This window comes from Tyto alba, unplaced genomic scaffold, assembly GCF_018691265.1.
Source record: "Tyto alba isolate M040663 unplaced genomic scaffold, T.alba_DEE_v4.0 Super-Scaffold_3, whole genome shotgun sequence".
NCBI lineage: Eukaryota > Metazoa > Chordata > Aves > Strigiformes > Tytonidae > Tyto > Tyto alba.
In genome coordinates this window covers 16,620,786-16,643,503 of record NW_024881304.1, presented here as the reverse complement: position 1 = coordinate 16,643,503, position 22,718 = coordinate 16,620,786, and the positions used below count along the sequence as shown (strand labels likewise).

At 39.9% G+C, this 22,718-nt stretch overlaps 1 protein-coding gene across 16 annotated transcripts in view; it reads right to left on the bottom strand.

Annotated features, from left to right (window-relative positions):
* Nucleotides 1–22,718, bottom strand: part of CHL1 (cell adhesion molecule L1 like) — a 146,759-nt gene that overhangs the window by 85,402 nt on the left and 38,639 nt on the right. Inside the window, exon 1 of one of the 16 annotated variants that reach the window (XM_032985634.2) lies at nt 9,219–9,395. The exons of 14 other annotated variants lie outside the window; for them this stretch is intronic. The gene's annotated coding sequence lies outside the window, so the exon portion shown is untranslated. Of the gene's footprint in view, nt 1–7,777; nt 7,897–9,218; nt 9,396–22,718 lie in introns of those variants that run through there. One more of the 16 variants, XM_032985636.2, reaches the window with a different exon arrangement.

Sequence of the window (22,718 nt, the reverse complement as noted above, 5' to 3'; positions counted from 1 at the left end):
TACTTGAAAATGCCCAGATGCAATATAGCATAAAACCGTAACATCGCACTATGTGTCATTACCGCTTCAGTGCAATGAACTGCATTTAGATTATTAAAATGAAACAGTTATTCTCCCAGTACCTTGTGATCATTGCATTCAACAATCCAAGAGAGATGAATGGAAAAGGGCAATGAGGAATTTCATGGGTTTAGGGACAGTGATGGCAGGGCAGCGGCCGGCTGGCTCAGCACCGAGGACTGAGCTGATGCCAGGTGGAGACCAGGACCATGAGCAGGACCCGAACTGAACACTCACTGGTAGCTCTAGTTTTAGGAGGATAGCAAAGGTGCCATCGTGCTCCATCAACTGCAAATCCAGTCCCCGGATCTACAGGATGCAACTTGTATGACAAGAAGCTTGAATTAGAGGCTGGCTTATCATATCAATTATTCATAATTACTGGTTATTCACAACAAATAAAATCAAATTTGTATGGTTTTTTTTTTCCCCCATCTTAAAACCCCCTGTTTTCAGTACTGATTTTCACATTGCTGCTTATCTTCATCAGCAGAACTAACACCATACTTACAGGGACATACAATGACTTATACAACTAGTGATTATAGTATTTTGGTGTTAACTAGCAGGGTTTGGTTATGACAGGGTTCTGAGTAAGACTGAGACACACAAAGAAGACTTCATATATGTGTATGCAGATTCTGTTCCTATTCTGTGGGAACATGCCACAAAAATGCATAGAGTGTTCAAATGCAATTTTAATGTAAAATACTTGATATTAAAGGTCAATGGACAGTCAACGTTTTCATCACGCTCACTTAGAAACAAATATGAACACATCATATCAGAACAAAATCAAATCTGAAGGGGAAAATTTAGGGTAGAAAGTTGCATGAAAGCTGGCTCGGAAGGATAAAGGAATAAGATAACTATGCAGACACCAAAAGGGGCTGTGAAGATGAAAGAGAGGATACAGATAGCTTTAAAAAAGAAATTACAAAGCCGGTCCCTCTCACCTCGGCTGCTGTTATTGTATTATGACGACAGCATCCCCCTTACAGCTCCCTGGCCAACACAACGCCATACGGCAAATCCCTCTGGCACACTGTGTGCACATGGATGGCCCAGTGATTCTCTTGCCCCATCCAACACGGCCATTCTTTTCTCTATCATAGATTTGAAACCTAGTGAAAAAGCAGTTGTCGAGGACCGGTCCAACTTTAGGGAGAGGTTAACCCAAAGCCAAAGTGCATACCAGAAACCAGATAAGGTTCATGATGTGTATGAGTAACCACCCACGAGGACACACGATGACATGACGTACAGCAGGGAGCTGATGAGGAATGAAATGGGCCAGAAGGAATGCTCAGATGACCTTTACAATTGTAAATTAAAATGTTACAAATAGAGAGCGGAGAGACTTTTTGAGTTACAGCATATTAAAAGATTACTGACATCGAAGTCATAAGAAATAATGAATATTTAACGTCCAGCTCATATTAAAAATCCTATTAATGTTTTATTTTGTCATCCATAATGAAATAAGAAATTAGGCTAGTGATTCCTAATGGTATATATGGTACACTAGCAAAATTGCTGGACCTAAACAAAGGCTCTCCTTAGTGAGGACAGGCAGAAGCAGGCGGCTGAGGTCCACGTCCGTCTGCATTTCAAATCTACCAGCTCCATACACAAACCAGCGCTTCTCCTGCACTCGGTGGAATGTTTGTGAGGGCAGAACGAGCTCACAAAATGATGATGTGGATTACAAATCTCAAATCTGACCTTGTCACTGCAGTCCTTTGTTTTCATAATTCATTGTGGCGCTTTTAATTAAGGAGATGGTCTTGGACTGGTGGCAGAAACACACATCCCAACTCTGATAGACTTTATCTGTGATCTTAATGAAGCATTTTGTGTCCAGCCATGATGTACCTTCTTCTTCCATCTTTTGGACACCTTCTCTATGCATACCATAAGTTTTTCAGGATGGGACCTGTGTGTAATGAGTATGCTCCCTGGACTTCCCATGCAATACACAGGACTATTGTAACAACAGTACATTTAAACATGGATTGAAAGTACTGTTTAAGCCTTATTTTGAAGTGCATTTGTTCCAAATTAGCAGGAAATCCAGGTCATTAATTACAAAAAAAAGGATGCTTAAATCAGCCCTGTACCAGTTAATGTTACACCAAGGTTTAACAGAAAAAAATGACAATGCCTCTGATCCTATAGAAGCGATGAAATAAAGTGCACAAAACCCAAGTAATATGAATAAGGATCTGGGCTAAGCAGTAAGGTGAATTTATGGGAATTCAACACTTTGTAAGAGCGGAGAGGGGAACACAGCCTGCTCCTGCAGAGCACAGTGAGCCCCCAGCTTCCAGAGGCAGAAGGCTTTCCAGTGTGAATGAAATGATGCCAGGAAACAGGATAGAAGCACAAGTGACTGCCACTTGGGTTCCCGACACTCACTGCTGCTATGAAAACCAAAGAACTGGAGGGTCTCGGGACATACAGAGGAGCTCCAGTCACAGCTTCGGTCTGGAGGCAACCAGCAGGAGCTACAAGGCACGTGCAATAAAACGCAGCTGAGATAAAGTCCAGGATTTTCCTCTCTGGAGGAATCAGTGACAATGACAAAAACCAGAAGTTCTCCTGTGATTCCTTCCTCCTGCCTCCCCACATGGTCTAACAGACGTGACAAGGAGACATTGACAGCGCTGATACCTGACCCAACACAGTGTCCCACCTCCATGGCACAACTCACACCTCTCCAACTCCTCACGGGCTTCACCGAGTTCACCCTGCCAAAGGGAGCAAAATCCTCACTATTTCTTCCTCCTTTGGTGCTTTTCCCTCTTCGCGTTCCACCAGGACCCAGGCAACAAAACCAACACGTCACTGCAGAATGATCCTGAGCTGCTGAAAATCCAGGGCAATGTGGATAAGCAAGCCTGGGGGACATGTCTGAATTTCAGATTAGAACAGTTTTACTTGGGTTCAGCTAATAGAGGTTTTACTGCGGTGCACTTCTCTGCTATACTTCAATCATTTATTACATGACAGGACCTATGAGTGCAGATCTACTTTGCATATACTATTACTTATCAAGAGCATTTAGTAATAAGACCCTCTGGAGAGCGCATTATGAAAGATTGTGGACTAATTTGACCAAAGACGTCCCTAGAGGATATTAGTGCTTCAGTGCAGAAGACATAAGTGACTGCTGTTACAGCCAAAGATAAGAGTCAAGGGAGACTGTGAAAGGGTTAAAGCTTTCTGCTTTGGATTCTCTACAGACTAAACTGGTCACTAATCCCTAATAATTTAATTTATTTGCATTAATGTAGTAGTGAGTCAATATTTGCTTTAGCCTATTGCACAAAACAGTTTGAAATGTTTCTTCTAAATCTGGTTCAATTTCATTTCTTTATTCTAAAACATTTTTATTTCATAATATACCAGTAGCCTAATTAATATTTCATGTTTAGTACTTAGGGTCAGTCTCACAACAATCAATTCCAAAAAACACCCTTCCACAGGAATCTGGTTAGAGTGCTCAGTCTTCCCTTTTGATATATGTAGTGCACCTCTGGTTTGCAATGGATTTACATCAAGCTGATTTCTATTATCATGTATGAACCTTTATTGTAATTAGTAAATTAAAAAAGAAAAATAAGTGTATCCTTGGTTTATTTCCTCTCCATCTTCTCATGTTTTTCCTCTGCACTTTATGCCTACAGGGCATAAAGTATAGAGCAATTTTCAAACACAAAGTTTCTGAATTTAATCTAAACTAAGCCACATGTCCAATTTGATAACAAATCACTGGAATGTAAGTATTCACACTTGGTAAATACTGTGTGATTGTAATTACATACATAAAAATCATAATGTGATAGTGTTAACTGATGCTTCACAACAGATTCTTCTACCACTCTATACATAGAACACATCTGATAAGTCTATACGTGATTGCTCTGTCTGGCCTTAGGCTAGAAATTAAAAGCCAATCTTTCAAAGTATTTCTTCCTGTTATAAATGTTTCTACTGGGAAAATTGAATATTTTTCTTTCTCATTTGAAGATTTCTGAATTCAAGCCATAGAGCTAATAAATAGGTCTTGAATTCACTTATTTTCTGGAAAAAATAACTTGGGTTCTACTGCAACACACATCCTCCCTGAATGGCCCGTGACTTTGGGAAGCTAAGTTGCTAAACTACGAAGGACTATTCTATAGCAAGAGTCATCAAACAGGCAATTTTTTTCCTAGTCCTTTTCCATAGCCTTTCCAACTGCAGCTGAGGAAGAAAACCATGGTTGGAAATGTGTCATTCATGTTCCCAAGCACTGTGATATAGCTGGAGAAAACAAAAATGTATTCAGATTTATTTCCAAGTCTAAGAGAATAAAATCACCTTTCTGGAGTCCAAGAGCATCCTTCAAACCTTCCCTTCAGGGAAAGAGTTGGCCATCAGCATGCCCTCCTTCTACAGGAATCAACTCTGAAAATTAGGCTATGCTCTCCATACTGCCACCAGCAAATCTGGGGCATCTTTTCCACCAGGACAAACTCGCAGAGCCCATGAAAGCCAAGGGGGCCTGTGCACACCCACGGAGAGGCTGAAACCCTCCAAGAGCGTGCGGTGCAGTGCAACGGCACGGCAACAGCAGCCTCAGCCCATTCAAAGGCAGCGCGTTGGGCAGGGGCTTGGAGCCCCGTGCCACCCCACATGAGCATCCAGCTCTCCTTGGGAGGAGGATCCCTGCTGACTTTACTACCAAAAGATGCAGCATATTTAATATTAAACAGCAATGGGGCAGAGGGGGAAAGGAACAGGGAGAGAGAGAAAAAAAATAATAATAATAATAAAAAAAGGACTGTTAAATTCTTAAGTTTCTGTGCCTAAAGGGGATCAACTTCACTCTAAAAATATCCCAGTTTGGACATGGTATGGACAGAGCTCTCGTAACTTGGGCATCAGCTTAGCCAGCCAAGCTGAATATACACAAATTCCTCACCCAACACATATAACTGCCTTTTCTTTAGCAAGGCAGCCAGCAGCTCTGCTGGCATACCGTGGAAAAAATTGAGAAGATTCCACCTAAGCATAGATTTTTCTGCATAGCTACATATTCATTTGACTCTGTGCACAGTTTACAGTTAGGGGGTGAAAAGCCTGTGGTTTCAGTCACTGCTTCCATCAAAAACAAATTTTTTGCTAATGCAAAAGCCTGTACGCGAAGGCTTAAAGTTTGCTTCCTGGAAGCAGTAGTGCAAAAAAATCCTAATCACACCAACGCTCACAGAAAATAAGGTGAATTCTTTTAGAAAAACAAATTCATAGTCACTGAAATTAGCCCCTCATCTTTTGGTGTTATTTGCTTAGCAATAGACCTGACCTGGCCTTCCACAGATAAATGGGGAAAAAAATCATGGATATAGTGGTACAAAAATTTCTCCATTAATATGAAAACCTAAATATGCAAGTGTGGAGCATTTTGAAGATAGTTTTATCCTACTGAATCTTGTTATCCAAATGGAGAAATGTCAGCAGTGAATTAAGCAGACAGGAAAGCTGGAAGACTCATTAAGCTGCATTTAAACTATGAGAACATGCAAAATTGAATATTTTCCAGGATCGTTAAAATAAAACTTAATTACAGAATCCAGGTTTATCTGTGTCACCCAATGTCACAATACTTCAAGACAGATGATGAGGGGAAAATGAAAAAAATCCCCAACAACTGCACTTAGCGTCACAGCAGCATCTGCATTATTCATCATCAGTTGTGCAACGACAGATCCAAAATAATTAGTATTACTTATGTTAAGTTATGCAATTCCCCCGCCTAGAAGAGAAGCTGGAAAGAAATGCAAACTAATTATAAGCCAGTCACATGCTCTGCTGCTGCTGCATAGCCACCTCGGACCAACACTGCCACGAGTGCTGTCCTGGTGCCTATGCTGGCTGGAGAGCTACAGCAGATCACATCTCCAGCTTCCAGCAAGGAGGAAGACCAAACCTCATTAATACCATATAGTGACAAGAAATGCAGCTAGCAAAACAGAAAGGTAAATGAGGTAAAAATTCAGGTGTGTACTGCTGTTCACAGGCGTGTTCAGCTTAGTCAAACCTCTGGACTTACATTCAAAAAAACATAGAAAAGAAAAAATGAAGGAAATTAGAATGTCAGTCTTCTTCAATAGTCGAACCTCAGAAACACAGCATCTACCTTAGAATTAGACAACTCACCATAAATGTCTTTTCCTTCTAATGACAACCAATGTGTGCCCATTCCCACCAGTCAGTGTGGACATCCAACAGAGCAGACCAGTGCTGGTCACCAAAACGAGCAGCACTGGACATGTGGGAGTCCTGCATCGCTCCAGGGAAACCCCAGGGCAGGCAAAAGCTCCCACTAAACCCCAGGATTACCCGACATCATTCGGCTCTGCCAGATTCAGACCCCAGAGCAAGGAGAACAGCCTCACCATAACCCTGTCTTTTCACAAAGGCTGAGAAGGAGATAGAGGAAGAAATCCAATGCAGGTTTGGGAGGTTTATCCATCAGGCAAACAAGGGAAGGCTCAAGATGGGTCCATGAGAGCTGCATAGTGCAGCCCACAGGAGACAGAAATTCATGTCAGGAGCTAAGAAAAAGTATATATATTCTGAGGGTTTGGTTGCTTTCCCCACTTATATAGTATAATTTTTTTTTTCCTGCTAATTTTTCTTCAGCTGTCACTGACATGAAAATTTACTTACAACTTATCAGCAAGACAGATTTCTCTTTCATCTTGAGATACAAGCCCTGAAGCATTGCTGAATGGGTTTTCCCAGAGAAAGAATTTACCTGAGGCAAAATTGCTCTGCTTGTACTTTGTAAAGGAAAATATTGGTTTACCACTGCAAAACACACACCTGTGGAACATACACAGACATGCTCCACATAAAGATCTGGATTTCAGGGTGGAGACAGACAAGAATACAAGGCACTTTGACAGAGGCAAAAGGAATCAAGACCTAAAATTAGAATTGATTCTGTGATTGGTAAATAGAATATTACCCTTCTTTCCCAAACTCAGGGCAGATAAAGCCATTATGCAGACTGTAAAATAAATCACAGCATTTCTTTTATTCAATCACTTCTAACAGCAGATAGAAAGAAAACTTACACCATTTTCCACACAGTTTCATACACGAGTAGTATGTATTGACACTCATGGCAACATGTGTAACATTCATTGACATACATGCCCATTTTCCCCATCACATCCTCTTATTGCAACCCAAAAATGTGCTGGGATGTATTCAAGGATTTTGTCCCTCTGCCTCAGATTAGATGAAGTGAGAACTTTATTTGTACTGGCATCCACAGAACATGCTAGAGAAGAAGAAAGTTAATTCTAATTTGTTGGGATTTAAATGATGGTATGTCAACCTGAATTCATATTTTGATGTTTAAGAGAAAATATCAGTTCTTTTTTCTTTTCAGGTGCATTTTTCTGCCTTCCCCAGTTTTAACCACAGTTAAGCAATGCATTACTTTCTCTCCTCATACTTCCTTCCTTCTCCTCTCCACCCATTCCACATAGTCTTCTTAACAGGGGTTTTTTTCCCACAATAGGAATAAAATAATTATATTTTATTAAAATTCCCTTATTCTGAGCTTCCATGACAACAACCTAGGACAGAGTTCCATTAAGTGTGGTATCTCTACAAGCACCTCTGCCTGAAAAGATAACTGACATTTACTTTTACTTACTGTCCATATGGAGCCAAAGGTAGAATGACCACTAAGGTAACATGAAAGATAGAAAGAGATTCATGTTGACTTCAGCAGAGTTTGGATCCCTCCTCTGTAAGGCATTGCAAGAGACTATAGCACAGTTTTGATGAATCTTCAAAATCTGGAAGCACATATAACTGGATTCTTCCTGGTTTATTTCTCTCTCAAGGTTCAAAGAAGAAAAAATGAATAATTGAACACAGGAAGCAAAAATATATCAGTGCACCCAACCAAATAGAAAAATTCTGTAAAGGTTCTTCAAATATGGATCAGAAGCTATGAGCAATAACCATAAAAGACACTGCCTTGATGCGCAGCTCTCTCATTTATTGAAAAGACAGAAAGAAGCTGGTTCCACTCAGGAGGAGGCAAAAAAGGCTGTCAGTCAAAACCTGGCACGTACCACAGCAGCTAAACACGGAGCTCATGAGGCATGAGTGCCGGCACATTCCTGGTGGCTCTACCTACCCGTGCCAGATGACACTGTTTAAGGTTGCAAGTGGTTGCAATAAGATGCTCTAAAAATCTGATAAATGCTTAAAAGGATCTGCTTTTCAGAAACTTACTGCTTTTCAGTAGGTTCCTACAGTGCACATGAATTTAGATGTGTCAGAACTGAAGCCCTCCGTACCAGAAATACACTTCATAAAGAATGTCTGGTGTATTTGGTCAGCAAACAACTGGCAAAAATCAAATTCATGTACGACCAAGACAAGAGAAATGTTAAAAGGAATTGTTCCAGCAAAGGTTATTTTTTGTGTTTTAACAAGCAAAAAGGACTGGTCACTTGAGAATAAACTCCGATGTCTCAGCCTTGCACTAGCTCAATATTTGTCACTTCAACTCTGCCCCATCGGCACGTTGAGCTACGAAGGGACGTCAGGCATCATTGTGCCCTAGAAGCTCACTGCTTGCAGGGGAACAGCAGTGAGAGATTGAGAAAGCAGGCTTTATTGAGAAAACAAAAGGAAAAGAAAGAAAACAAAACAAAACAAAACCCCACAACAACCAAAAAAAAACAAACAAAAAAAAAGAAAACCCACACAAACCCCCATAAAACATGTGGGCTAAGCTAGGAATCCAGAAATACTGATTTAATAGGAAAAAATCCCGATCTTATGCCAAGATGTGCAGTAAACAAAGCTCTGCGATACAAAACAGTAAAGAGAACAAAGGAAGATGGAAAGACAGACATAGATACAAAATACCAACTACAGTCCATGCATCAACAGGTCACAAACAATTCCCCAAAGTGGCCTGATACATCACTGCAATGCCCAAGCCCTGTCTCACGCACCGGGAGAAGACGACAATATTTCACCCATGCTGCTTTCTGGTGATCCCCAGTCATTAACCAGCCATTTGACACCCAAAACCTGCTTTAGATCAGCTTTTAATCAGCTCAGCCATTTCAAACCTTCTTGAGGGTAGCCTCGGTGCTCCTCCACCTCCTCACTGCTCAGGATGGCTGTAGATGCCTCTGTTGGACCCCGTCCCTCTGCCAGGTTGATGCCACCTCCCTTCCTCCCGCCTCACCAGGACCTCAGCAAGGGGCTGCGGCTGCAGCACCAGCTCTGCAACACAGAGGAGCTTCTACAAGAAATCATGACTATTTCAGAGAATTTAACCTGAAATGCTCTGCAGATGCAATGAATGGCCATTTAAGTAGTGAGTCATCTTTTCTCAGATCCTTTTAAGGAACTTAGCTGGCGCAATTTCAAGGCATATTTCCTAATACTTAGTTTTGCAATTTGCAGGGTGATACATCCCGGAGTTGGAAATATGGATCATATGGCAGCAGAACCACATTTTTCAAGGGGAAAGCATTTATCACTATATCTTCCTATATGTAGTTGCAAAGCCTGATCTTAAAATATCTGGGTTTGTCTTTCTGCCCTTTATTCAATTAACTCATCTTTTTTTAAGTCAGCTGAACTTGGCCAAGAAAGATTTTAAATTCTATCTTCCATTACAGCTGAGCAAATTATATTTTAATATTTTTAAAATGCATTCTCAAACTCAGCTCATTCTGTCTTCGACTCTCACAGTAAGCTCTAGCTTCCCCAATGCTTTTCTTTTTTGTTTTTCTCTGTAGTTACCAGCATCCTATCACCTATATCTGCACTCACTTTCTAGGAAAGTTTCTGTTAAGATCAGCTTCATACTGGGACAGTTGGCCTATCAATAAATTTTATATAGCCAAACTACTGAAAGTACTATGAGGCTCCATGTAGTGTCTAAGTAACTAAAACTACTCAAGTATGATCAAAAGCATGTCCTAGGCTATGATGGCCTCTAACAGAGTTTCTCTTAGACCAATACAAAAGGACCTTCTACATGTGCATTTTTCTACACTGAATGTATCCAGGCTGCAAATCTGTATTAGAGACAACCAGATTCCCTTCAGGGAGATCTCAGGATACACTAGAAGACCCTCTACCAATTTATGAGATGTGGCACCTTTTCTTTTTAATTCAATTCTCAATCAGTAAATTATTTCTGATTATTCTAAATTCTCTAATGGATGTCAGTGTGCACCTGCCTTTGATACGTCAACAAATTGCTGTCTCTCTGCAAATGACTGTTGAGATAATGCCTGTAAGTATTTTTAGCCTTCTTTTCAAACAGGCCGTGGGTTGCAGATGGGTGAAAGTGGCAGACTTAAAGACAGAAAAAAAAATGCAACTGAGTCAGAGAAATCTGACAATTCATCTAAATTCAAGGATTTTATCATTGCAAATAGGAAGAAAATAGATTTGGTCTCATGCCTTGTTCTAAAACAAGCAAATGATATTATCTAATGCATCCAGATCACTAATTTGGACAACAAAGCAGGAAACTGAACAACCACCTACATAGAAACAGTCAAAAAATAGCAATTCATAAGACTTTATTAGGCTATATTCTTACATTACAATTACTTGTCAATGAAATGAGGCATGATGACTAGTCCTGGAAGTCTGAAGACACTAATACCAAAATAATATTCCTATATATACACACGGTAATGGTGCAAGGATTAACACCTTGTTAGTCCAAAAGAAGCAGGGTGCTAACCTGTGCTTTGGATGTCACAGCTCACTACCTAGTAATGTAGAATACAATATTTATCCTTTCTATATATAGTTATACATCTGCGATCTGTAAAGAACACTGAACTCACATCAAGAAGACAAATCAATGGCATTAATTAGATATTTCATGACCAAAAATCTCTAGTCTTTGCAGGTCCACCAGTCTACAGTAAAACACTCTTTCCCTTTCACACATACACAGAAAACATTCGAATAAATCCAATTCCTTTAACCTTTCATCTAAACTATTATCCTCTACTTCTCCCTGTTTTCACAGAAATATGATCCTTTTCTCATCAAGTGATGGCACAACATTCATTTGCTGCCTCGTGGCAAAATCATTCTCCCATCACCCGCATATGGACTCCGGCTATTGACTCCTAAGGGATCTGGTGCAGCACTTTCCCATCAGACACAGCATTAAATGGCAGGTCACTTGTTTTGCAAGTGTGAGAATGACTTTGAACAAAAAAAATGAAGTGAAGAAAAACTGAAGCTCGAGTTAATCCTAATACCAAGCAACCTTTTCTCACTAATTTTTAATACTTACTACAAGAAGGAAAAATAAAGTTTCAGGTCTGGGCATTGCCAGCAAACGACAGGGAGTCCAAAGGCTACAGCTCATGATGGGAACTTCAAAAAATATGTCAAAAGCATTAGCAGTTCAGAGGAAGACAAATGACTATGTTTGTATTCAAGCCCATTTGCTAAAGAAAGCGTTTAATAATGAGTGGCATTGAGAGCTGGTCTCAGTTTTCCTTAGTTGCAAAGCAAGCAACAAGCAAAAAAATTTTGCAAGTGCTTTCCTAACATCACTATTTCAGTGCTTTCACTTGTGCCTTCATACCACTAACATACTGAAATCTTTGATAAAGCCACTGCTTCCCAAAACGCTGTTTTAACAAGTAAAATGCCACTGTTATCACCTTGAGAACATCAGAGCAAAGTTAGCATATAACCAATGGATGCCAGGTTTGGTTTCAGAGTTTTACTGAAAAATGCTCAGCTATCCAAACTCCCACCAGCAGCCCCCAGCTCTCCTCCAGCCCTCCACCAAGGAAGGTGCATTGTCCCCATCAGCAGGGGCTGACTCCATCCTCACCCACCAGCCCTGGGGACAGAATGGGAGCACCCCAGGGGTGTTGGGGGACCCTGTGCTCATGCCTCCTTCCTGGGAATTCATCCACCACGCTTGCATGTAAAGACTCAAGCGTAAGCCCTTCAGAGAGAAATTAAAATCCTGTGTAATGAGCAGGGTTTTGGCAAAAACTCTGCATCTTTATTTGGGGGATAAAGGTTATAATGTTGAAATAGATTGGTTTGATGAGAACTTTTTTTTCTTGGCAAAGGAAAAAATGCCATTTTCTGGGACAGCTTGTTGAGGAAAAGAAGCTTTTCCACTTGTGCAGCCTCTCCCATTTATCCAAATCCCTCAATTGCTGGCAAGCAAGGAAGTTTCAAAGGAAAGAAACTCAAACTAGTGCCTCCACTAAGAAAAAGGACATCGTAAATTCTGATTGAGAGCAGCTGACTGGCAAGTCTCAATATATTTACTGGCAAGCCAGTCAGCCTGTACACAACATAGGCTGTGAGTAACTCCTGCCTGCTGGGGAAGACAAAAAAATGCACGAGCGCTGCCCCGTGCAGAGCAATTGGGAATGTAAGTCAGCAGGAAAGCAAGTCAGGGTTTTAGGTTCACAGGTTACAGAATAACTTGCTTTGTAAGAAAGGCTCAATTTTCAATTACCTGGAGAGAATTACTTTCCCTGTTATTTTGTGCTGTATGGGCATTAGTAGCTTTTTACATAAATCTGAATTGTAGAAATGTAAACCAAAGTTAGTAAATGAAAACAACCACCCTGTAGGGACACAGCAGTTCAACAGATGATCAGAAAGACCTTTTGCATCATTGATCTGCAAGATTTCATGATACTGCCTTTGAAAGAATTAAGAAAAATAAGTATTTCTGTAATGTAGGCATGAAGCATCCTTCAAAAGGTCTATCCCTCCCCCAAAACTAGTTTCCCTGGAACCACTGCACAGCAACAAAGACTTACTCAAATTTGAAACTAAATCATTAAGCAGAAAGCACTCAGTGGGAAAGTACTTCTTGCCCAATAGAAGAGGTTTCATAGCCATCATGTCCGTAGCCTGCCATTTGTTCATTAATTTTCAAATGAGGGATTTTGAGCACAGACAGTGTTCCTTTGTCTTCCAGCGTGGCACATCGAGGATATAACAGAGTTCCCTATTAGTGGGTGTCCTCCTCACCCCTCGCCTGGAGACAGAACTTCTCGTATGACGACAGAAACCACGCGGTGACCTCCAGCCAACGCAAGCCGTCGGGTACCAGCTAACAAAAAAATGTTTATTTCATATCAGCCTCTTCCAAGCTCTCAGTACATGCAAAATCTGCTGTGGTAGCATCCCTGTGCTCTCACACCTCGGGCCTTTCCGACAGCCCTTCTACATTTATCAAAGCTCCAACCCTCATCAGATGCAGAAATCTACTGAGCATCTGTCAGGTGTCTGCATGCTATGCAGCAGATTATAGAAAAGCAACCCTTTGGAAAAAGCATGTCTATTAAATCTGGGAGAGCGATAACAGTATCCAAGTTCTTGAATTTAATGAGGTAACATCACTTAGGGCTGACTCTTACTAAATGTATATAAGGAAATAATTTCCTTGTAATGAACTCATGCGGCAACTGGCTTTGTCCTTCCTGCATGCTAATGATAATAAATTCCATCCAAATTATTTCAGGCACTGAATAGCTGGTATACTGTACTTACCCTTAGCCTTGTGTGCAAGGACAAAACAGCAACTACAGTACAGGGAAAAGGTGCATTAGGCCACCTAAGAATAACTCTTTTTTCTCTTCTACCATATTCAGACACGATCAGTGCTTTTTTTTTTTTTTTGGCAGGGTATAAAATGCTAAGCTTGGCAGGGAAGCGTTTAGCAGTGAATGACTTTTTTCAAAGATGGTAGTGAGGAAATATGCAAAGTGAGATATCTCCAAGAGATATCTCTCTGCTTGGTAATCCTACTTCTACAGAGCCAAGGAAGATGGCACAGCCAAATAAACAGATAACTAAACACGGGTTGTCAGTACAACTGAACAACAATCTATCTTAGAGCTACACAGGAATAACTTCTACTGCAGCAATTTTTGATCTAGCATGACAGGATGGGTTTTGAGGAAATATGTCAATAGTATAGTAGCATTTAAAGAAAATCCCCAAGTAATTTGTCACATCTCTGTCGAGCCAGATTCAGGCATGCAAGTCATCCTGTAAAGAGACCATCAGCTTTTAGAAACTGGAGCTTTAATGACTTTCAAGGCCTAAGTTTCTAACATGTGGTTGATTTGCTTAGCCGAGGTATAATTTTGCAAGTCTACTCAGTGTACACAGGTGGCATGGAAAACAGGAATCCATATGGGCACATACCACACATCCATAATGCATGCTAAAAAGACTGAGGAGAAAGCAGCAGTCCTTCCAGACGAACACTAACTTCTGCAAACACTTTCCCGTTACTACCCTGAGCACTTGTCATACATGGGAGACATGAGCACTTTGCAAAGCATATGTGGTTTGGGGAGAGAGACGGAGGGCTGATACTAATAAGAGCTGGCACGTCGCCACGGCTCGGGCTGACGAGGAGGGAATCTGTGAACGTTGCCTCTGTCGACTCACCACCGGATGGATGCCGTGTGTTTTGTTTGTTCTTTTCTGGAAAAATGTCAGTTCAGTTAATCCAATCAAGGATGGATCAGGGTGTCAGAATCAGTTTTCAGACTGTCAGAAAATCAAGCAATTTCTCATCACTTAAGGACTGAGTTACTGCTGCCTCAAGATAAAATATTGGTAGTATTAATAATTTGGTGCACAAATCGCACCTCTTTATGCAATGACTCTTTTCAAAAATCTTCCTAGTTACCACAAACTACATTCAGAGAAAACTGTAATTCCAATTTCCAGTCTGATCATCTTTATAGTTTTTATTAATTTAGTATTTTACCTGAAAAAAAAAAATATATAGACTGGTTTTGTAATTTTTTCCTGTTCTTCTTCAACTGACTCTTTTGGGTTTGTCCCATTGACTTCATTAGGGCCCTTGCACATCAGGAGTGTTATTTATGGAACTGGCCTCAGGACTTTTCCAAAATAAATGCCAGTGGTAAATTAATTCTATAATCCTCTTTATGCTACAGGATGTAAATCTGTACACATAACATTTGCTTATCTACTTTTTGCTATTAATTCTTACATTTTTAATCACTTTCCATTCTCTAGCATTCACTTACACTATTCTGTCAAAGAATGAATTTAGAAAAGAAATTCAGTAGCTCAGTCACTTTCAGAAAATTAATTTTTCCTTTCATTTCATGGAAGGTACTGTGTTGGTTTCTTTTTCTAAAAGTAATTTCCTTTATTCCGAAGTACGGAACTGTAGTCACCTTGTTATCAAATCTGCCTCAGAAATATCTAACTGGAAAGTGGCATTACAGAAAAGGTGAGTAGTCTTCATAGCAGATTGAAATACATTAAAGTTCAAGTCTATGGGGGCAGGACTTGGAAGGAGAATGAACTACTAAAACATAGCAAAAAATAGGCTGCACTTTTTCAAGATAATATTATAATGCATGGTTTATCACAACTTTTAAATACATTTATTATATTTAGCATGTATTTATTATTCCAATACTACTATTCTGTGCTACAGTGGACATCTGAGACTACTATACTACACTCTGCCCAAATCTATAACTAATATTGTAACCAATGCATTAATTTATTGCATACATATTTATATACAGCGCTGTGATAAAGCTTCAAGATTGTACACATTTTTTCCCCACACGTAAAAAACCCCTCACAAAACAAACCATGCATTTTAAGAGCTCATTTCAGTAACAACTTTGCCTTTCAAAAGTTGGCCCAAATCTAATTTTTATTATCTCATCAAACCAGAGTGTTGGAAAAGACTTCAAGAAGTCATCTAGTCAGCTGGCAGACTCAACCGCAGCTCTGTTGCTCCTGGATGTATCTACGGAGGGATTGTTCCTTCCCAGCGGCCTCGGGCAGGGCTTGCTGGCTCTGTCACGGGCAAATATCCCTCCAATGTCAGCCCTCACTCACTCACGTCACAGTTTTGGTTTTCCTCCCTGCCCACAATGGGAATTGGCCTTTACATTTGCCTTTTCTACATATGAGGACTTGCTCCTCCCCCACTACACTTCTCTACTATTTTTTGGGGTTTTTTGTTTGTTAATAAAGAGTCAACAGTCTCTCAAAGTTTTGCTTTATAGGGCAGATTCTTTCGACTCATTTCAACCAAAATGGTTCTGCATTTCCCCAAGTTGAAGACTAGCAAAAATACTCTGGTTTCTTGTGCGCATATTACAAATCCTTAAGCCCTTTTCCTGAAAGTGCCCTGTCTCCCTTCCCCTCCAAATTCAGCACAGGGTGCCACCTCCCTCAAGGACACGCCCATCATCATGAAAAGCCACTGCAGTGTTATCGAGCTATAAGCCTCTAAAAATCCCAGCACACACCAACTTCAGAGCAATTTCACAGCTTAACCCTCCCCACCCTTCAGCCCCCGTGTGTCAGATGCTCAGGCTGCCCAAAGCTGAACTCCTCGTCCCTCTCAGTCCTACCACCGTTAGACTGGAGACCATCTCGGAGTGACTAACCATCACCTAAGCAAGGCTGCCGGAGCAGGATGTTCCCGCAACGCTCCTGCCAGAGCAGAGATCAGGCACCAGGAATACAGAAAGGCGCTAAAAATACAGCTGGGAAAGAAATGCAATAGGGGAACATAATCACAACCACAGTGCACTTCCAGAAACGATATTAATGCTGTATGGTTAACGTGTTTCTGGTGAATAATATGAAAATACAAATCTTCAAGTCTTCCGGTTCAACTAATGAAGACTAATTAAACAATAAGAAATACTTCTTATAAACCTTAATGAGTTTTTCTAACCCTTCAGTAGATGAATTAACTGTAATTAATCAAAAAAATTAAGATGGTCATTTACTAAAGAACCTTTTCCTTTTGATGACAAGATCCCCTCTTCCTACTTTGCTTGCAAAAAGGGATTTCAAAGATAAAGGGAAACATCGGTGCATTACCTAATAGGAAATGAATAGCAAATCATGCTCCACATATAAAAGGCTGGTATATTCAATGTCTTTTTTTAATTTATGGCTTCACAAAAAGGTGTATTACAGTGACCAGACTCAATATATTTCATTTTAACTACGAGTTTGGAACACAAGCTGAGCAGAGAGTTAAAGACTGCATGGGTAAGATAAAGATGAATAAGTCATTAAGGCTTACATTTATTTTTAAATACTTCAGGTATCAGCTGAATTTCTCTTTAAACTATTATTAATTACTTTTCAATACTCTCAGGGAATGGCTGAGGTCCCAGAGAATAAGAAATGGTCAAACATAGCAGCTTTTATTAGAAAAGGGAAAAAGGAAGACTACACAGTCTAGATTCAGTACATTGAAAGACCCAGGAACGAATGATTAAACAATGAAATTATAAGCACCCAGAGGAATATAAAGTGAGAAGAAACTGCCAAAATGTATTTGTGAAGAACTAATCATGTCAACCCAGTCATCTTTTTTTTTTTTTTTTTTTTTTTTTTTAATCAGGATAATTACCTTATCATAAGAAGGAACTGTATGTGGTACATTTTGAATAGATCAACATATTTCTCTATCACAGTAAGGTAGGTCTACCAACTTCTGATTTTAGACTAAAAAAACACACTCAAAGAACAGTTTTCAACTGTCCACTTCCAAACTGAGGGAATGCACCAGTGTATCTCCACAGTTTTTTGCACTTGGTCCCATATTTTCATGAGTAACCTAAGTCACATGGAGTGTAGATGATCTGCAAGTACTCTCGAGAATAGCACTATCATACCAAATTATCTCTACATGTTGGAAAAAAACCACATCTGAAATCACAAAGATAATTTAATAAAAAGGTATGCAAAGTCCTACCTATTTTGGAAATAATCAAGTACATATTTTAAATTGTGCTTTATCGGGTAGGCAACAACAGAGAGCAAACAGGGATGTTTCCAAGGATAAAACCTTAACATGAGTCAGCAACGTGAGTCTGCTGCCAGAGAGACAAGTGGTGTTTTGGGAAATATTAACAGATGTTAACCACAGGACACAGGAGGTAATTATTCATATGAGATTTAGAAAACATGACCTGGAAAGAAGGATATTTGTTCATTCTATATAAAGAGAGGACCAAAAAGTAGACATAGCAGCAATATTCCAATAAATAACAGGTTTTAATTAAGAAAACTACAATCAGTTGTACTTTGTGAGCATGAGTAGTGACTGGATTAATTCACAGAAAGGAAAATTAAGGACAGATATTACGAAAAGCTTTCTGAGCTATATGGATAGTTAATCACTTTAATATGTTATCTCCAAGGCAGCTGCTGGGACTCATCACTAGAAGCTTCGAAAAAGACCCTGACACCAACATCTCTCCTGGAGGCTGGCTATGTAGTGTGGTCCAGCGTGCTGAACTGGATGACCCCTTAAGAACTTGAGCCAGATTTGCACTCCAACACTTCTAGCATCAAAAAAAAAAAAAAAAAAAAGAAATAACATCTTGTAGTAACATTATCTTCTCTCGAACAAACTAAGGGTAAAAGAATCATTTAATTTGGCACAACTGGCTACTGCTGCCCAGTACAGCACCAGCTTCATATCATCTTCCTTTTAAAATTCATATTACATGCTTGCAAGCCAGATGCACAATGTACAATTAGCTATCCAGACTTGAGAGTTTGCAAAGAACCTGTCCACAAAGGCACCTCTATGTCCCAGCGCTGCCAGTTTTCTCTTTTTCTAAGAAACACAATCAAATAAAACCAAAATAGAAATAGCTACCTTGTTACACTTCTGTTTAACACTCCTCTGTACACTGGTTTCTTAACTTGGTCTACTCCATAGCATCTTTAGGGAAAAGCCATTCAGGAGGAAAAAGGGGATATATAATATACTTCCTTCATTCTGATGGTTGGTATTGCATATTCATACTCATTTTTCTTAATTTACTATGCATTTGGTAGTCCCATGCAGTACTTTGCAAGAAAGCTTATTTCAGCATCAAAACAGAATTTTATATTTCAATTTACTGAAGTAATACATGAGCTTTGCTGATGCTGAATTTATTTTAACTTTGTATTTTTCTGTGATTTTATTAACTCATTTATATAAACCTAGATTATAGTCTATTACCAATCTATTTTCTCTGTGTCTACAAGTATATAGTAATATACCAGATAAATTTGAAATAATAGGAATAACAAAAGTAGTATTATGCACAATTATAGCTAGTAGCACTCAAAATCAGACACTTAATAATAAATGACAATATTATATAAAAGAAATACCATCTGAAAACTGATTTTGCACGGCATATTAAAGACTTGATGGCTCAGGAGATGGGTAATAGAATAAAAAGCCTTTCATCTCAAGGTCATCAATTCAAATACAAGTCAGACTGATAGTAACTGAAAGCTATTTGATGAAAGCTCTAATGAACCTAGTCTCGTTACTAAAAATTTAAGAATAGCCTTAACATTTAGCCTTCTCTCCTGCCTCTGACAGCATCAATACAGAAATCAGAGAGAGTATGGAGGAGCAGATCCGATCTGGCAGGTAGAGTTGCATTTCCCTTGTTATAGACTGCCAGACCCAGGCTGTCGCTATTTTAGCAGCTTCCTAGCACATTCCTGTTTGTTCCAAAATTCAACATCCTCAGCACTTCTGTGTCTTTTACTGCTCGGAGGGTTGGAAAACAGAATTGGGCTTTCAGCTCCCTGAGTGACCACTTGACGTGATGCATAGGCAACACGCTGGTCATTTGAGCCGTAACGATTTGGTATGTTAATGCATTACCTTTATTTGATATATTCCTGTTTTTCTGTTATGTATCAAATAATGCACTGGCAAATAGAAGAATCCCCACGCAAACTAGAGCAACTGTTCAGCTAGCCTCACATTAGCCAGAAAATAAAGCAAACCACATACTGCCTGACTTGACAAGCAAACTCTTCTCAAATAAAACCCCTGCTATAATTTCCTTTGTTTCAGTATAATGCCTACATAATTTACTGTTGGCTATAGTATTAACGTGATGCAAAGCACTGATGAGAAACCCATTGATGTTGTCCTATTGTTTGTCTTTTTTATGCTGAATGAGATTATTGTTTAAATAAAAAGAAGAGAAAAAAAAAAAAACAAAACAAAACAAAACAACAAAACAAACAAACAAACAAAAAAGATGAATTTTCAATGATTCTCCAAAGAAGGAGTTTTGCTCTTGTATCTTTCATAGGCAAAGCTTAGTGTTTGCACGTGCAAACAAACACCTACAAATGTGCGTTTGCAGGTGTAAATGGAGACACACCGAACCATCAGTGTGACATATGACTAAAAAGACACGTGCTCCCCATAAGCTCTATTTGGAATCCATAGATTCCGTTTTGAACTGAGACAGCCAGACAGCTTCCCCAGGTCCCTTCCAGCCCCAATTATTTTAAGAGTCTAAAAATTAACCTCCTCACAACGCATGTAAACTCCATCTTCAGCAGCACCTGGGTTTAGGGGAGCCATTTCATTTTTTCAGAAATAACTAATGGATTAATTTTAGAGGTACCTAGGTGCCTGAAAATGCAGTTTACAACCAGCATGGGTTTTACGATGTCTGGATAATCAACTCCCTTAATGCAGTTTTTCCCCAGCGTAGCACAAGTGCATAATAACCATTATAAACCCAGCCCTTACCCGGGGGAGACAGCAGAAATCCCCAAACTGTCATGTTTCTGCTGTGTCTAGAGGTATAACTCAGCATGTACACCAAAACCCTGTTGATGTCTGTATTTCAGTGCTGAACTTGACCATTTATTCCTAAATCCTGATCATCTCATGATACTCATAACCCACAACTCGGCAGGATTTTCAGATATAACGCTATTTCGAGTTATTTCCTATTTAGTGCCTAAGTAGGCACTCATGGAACATGCCCATTTTTCCCAGTTCAGCCCTCACAGAGCAGATGGGAAGACGCCAGCCCGAGCTGCACTCGCACCACGTTACTTCCCATGACAACAGCCCCAACACGCCACGCAGCAGCGGTTTGGAGAGAAAGAGAGAAAATTCTGGTTTCAGGAGGGAGAATTTGCTGGTGATACGTCCAAGCGTGACCTTCAGCCAAAAGCTTCAACTTGGTGGAAGCTCTTCATACGATGGAGGCTGCACAGAGTTCTGAAGCCCCGTGGGGCCAAGACGCGCGTGCCGCCGGTGTCGCTGTGCAGGCGCAGCACCGGACCCCTAACCTGAGCTTCCCCTGCAAGCGATTAGGATCTCACCAACCCCGATCACCTGAGGTTAAAACTAGAGATGGCTTGGTTTCAGCAAAGGGCCACCCCTTGGCTTGCAACACTAAATGGTCCTACTTACTTCACGTCTGTCCAGAAGACTAACTGTCAAAAGTACAGAAATACGGATTTAAGTGGATTCTGGAGTGTGGAAAAATCCCGAATCCATCGGTTAAGGTCATTAGCTCATGTGACACACCTCAATGAAGTCAATTTTCAAGGATAAGTGTGTGACAATCTGACTGGAGGAATTCTCCTTTAATGCATTATTAATTCATTTATTATTACAGTTATTATAATCTTTATGCAGGGCACTGAAGCTCAATTTGTTCTGTATCAGCTAATGTTTTTAATGAGCCCTTTCTTCTCCTCAGGATGGGAGCTTCCTTAACCAGTTATTTGGCTTTTAAGCAAGTAGAAAATGACAAGACAGTGAAACCTCCTTATAAATACAACTTCACATATCATGCCCTGAATTTTAAATGAAAACAAATGAGCGCTAACTTTCACATTGCCAAATATCTTTTTAAAGGTAATAGACTCACAAACTCTAAATATAAGAACTTTATCACACAGTTAAACGCATTGAAATCTTAATTAAAATTCCTCTATCTGACAGAGAGGAGAAAAACATTTAAATTAAAAGATCCTGTGGAAATTAAGTTATTTGTGGGGGAGACATTGGAGGACATTTTAACTTAAGTCTGAAGCCCCATCTGAATAGCTTTGGGTTCATTCTCTGGTCACGCAGGGCAAAGAGGTCACGAGGCTGATCCCCACACTGAGAAACTGGTTCATTCAGAAAGGAAACAGCATATTAACTAGAAAAGTGGGTGTACTTGAAGTTGTGAGCCAAAGGGGAGAAAATAGCACATTTCCCAAACAGACACATCGCTGACGCACTGAGTGCCAAGCATCCAGCTGGTTATAAAGGCTGCATCACTTTGCGACCTTTCCTGCTAAGGGAGAAGGTCAGGGTATTTAAAAGACACATAGACGTGGCACTTAGGGACATGGTTTAGTGATGGACTCAGCAGTGTTAGGTTTACAGTTGGACCTGATGATCTTAAAGGTCTTCTCCAACTGAAATAAATCTGTGATTCTGTATAGAAATGTGCTAGAGTCTACCCTTGGAATGTTATACCTACATTTCCAGTATTTCTCCCTTGAAATGGAACAGCTCAGCCCATGGGATACTCTGACAAAGAATACAGGAGAAGATTTTTTTGGGGGAAAAGAAAAAAAAAGTTTATGTGTTTTTTAGGGGGTGTGTAAGAAGAAACAAGACATATTGTCCCACAAGAAAAGCAGAGTAAATCTTTATTCTCTTTGCTCATGCATACCTAAAAAATAGCCAGCTTTCAGATGGTGACCTTTCCAGATGGCTGGTCTTGAAAAGAGGG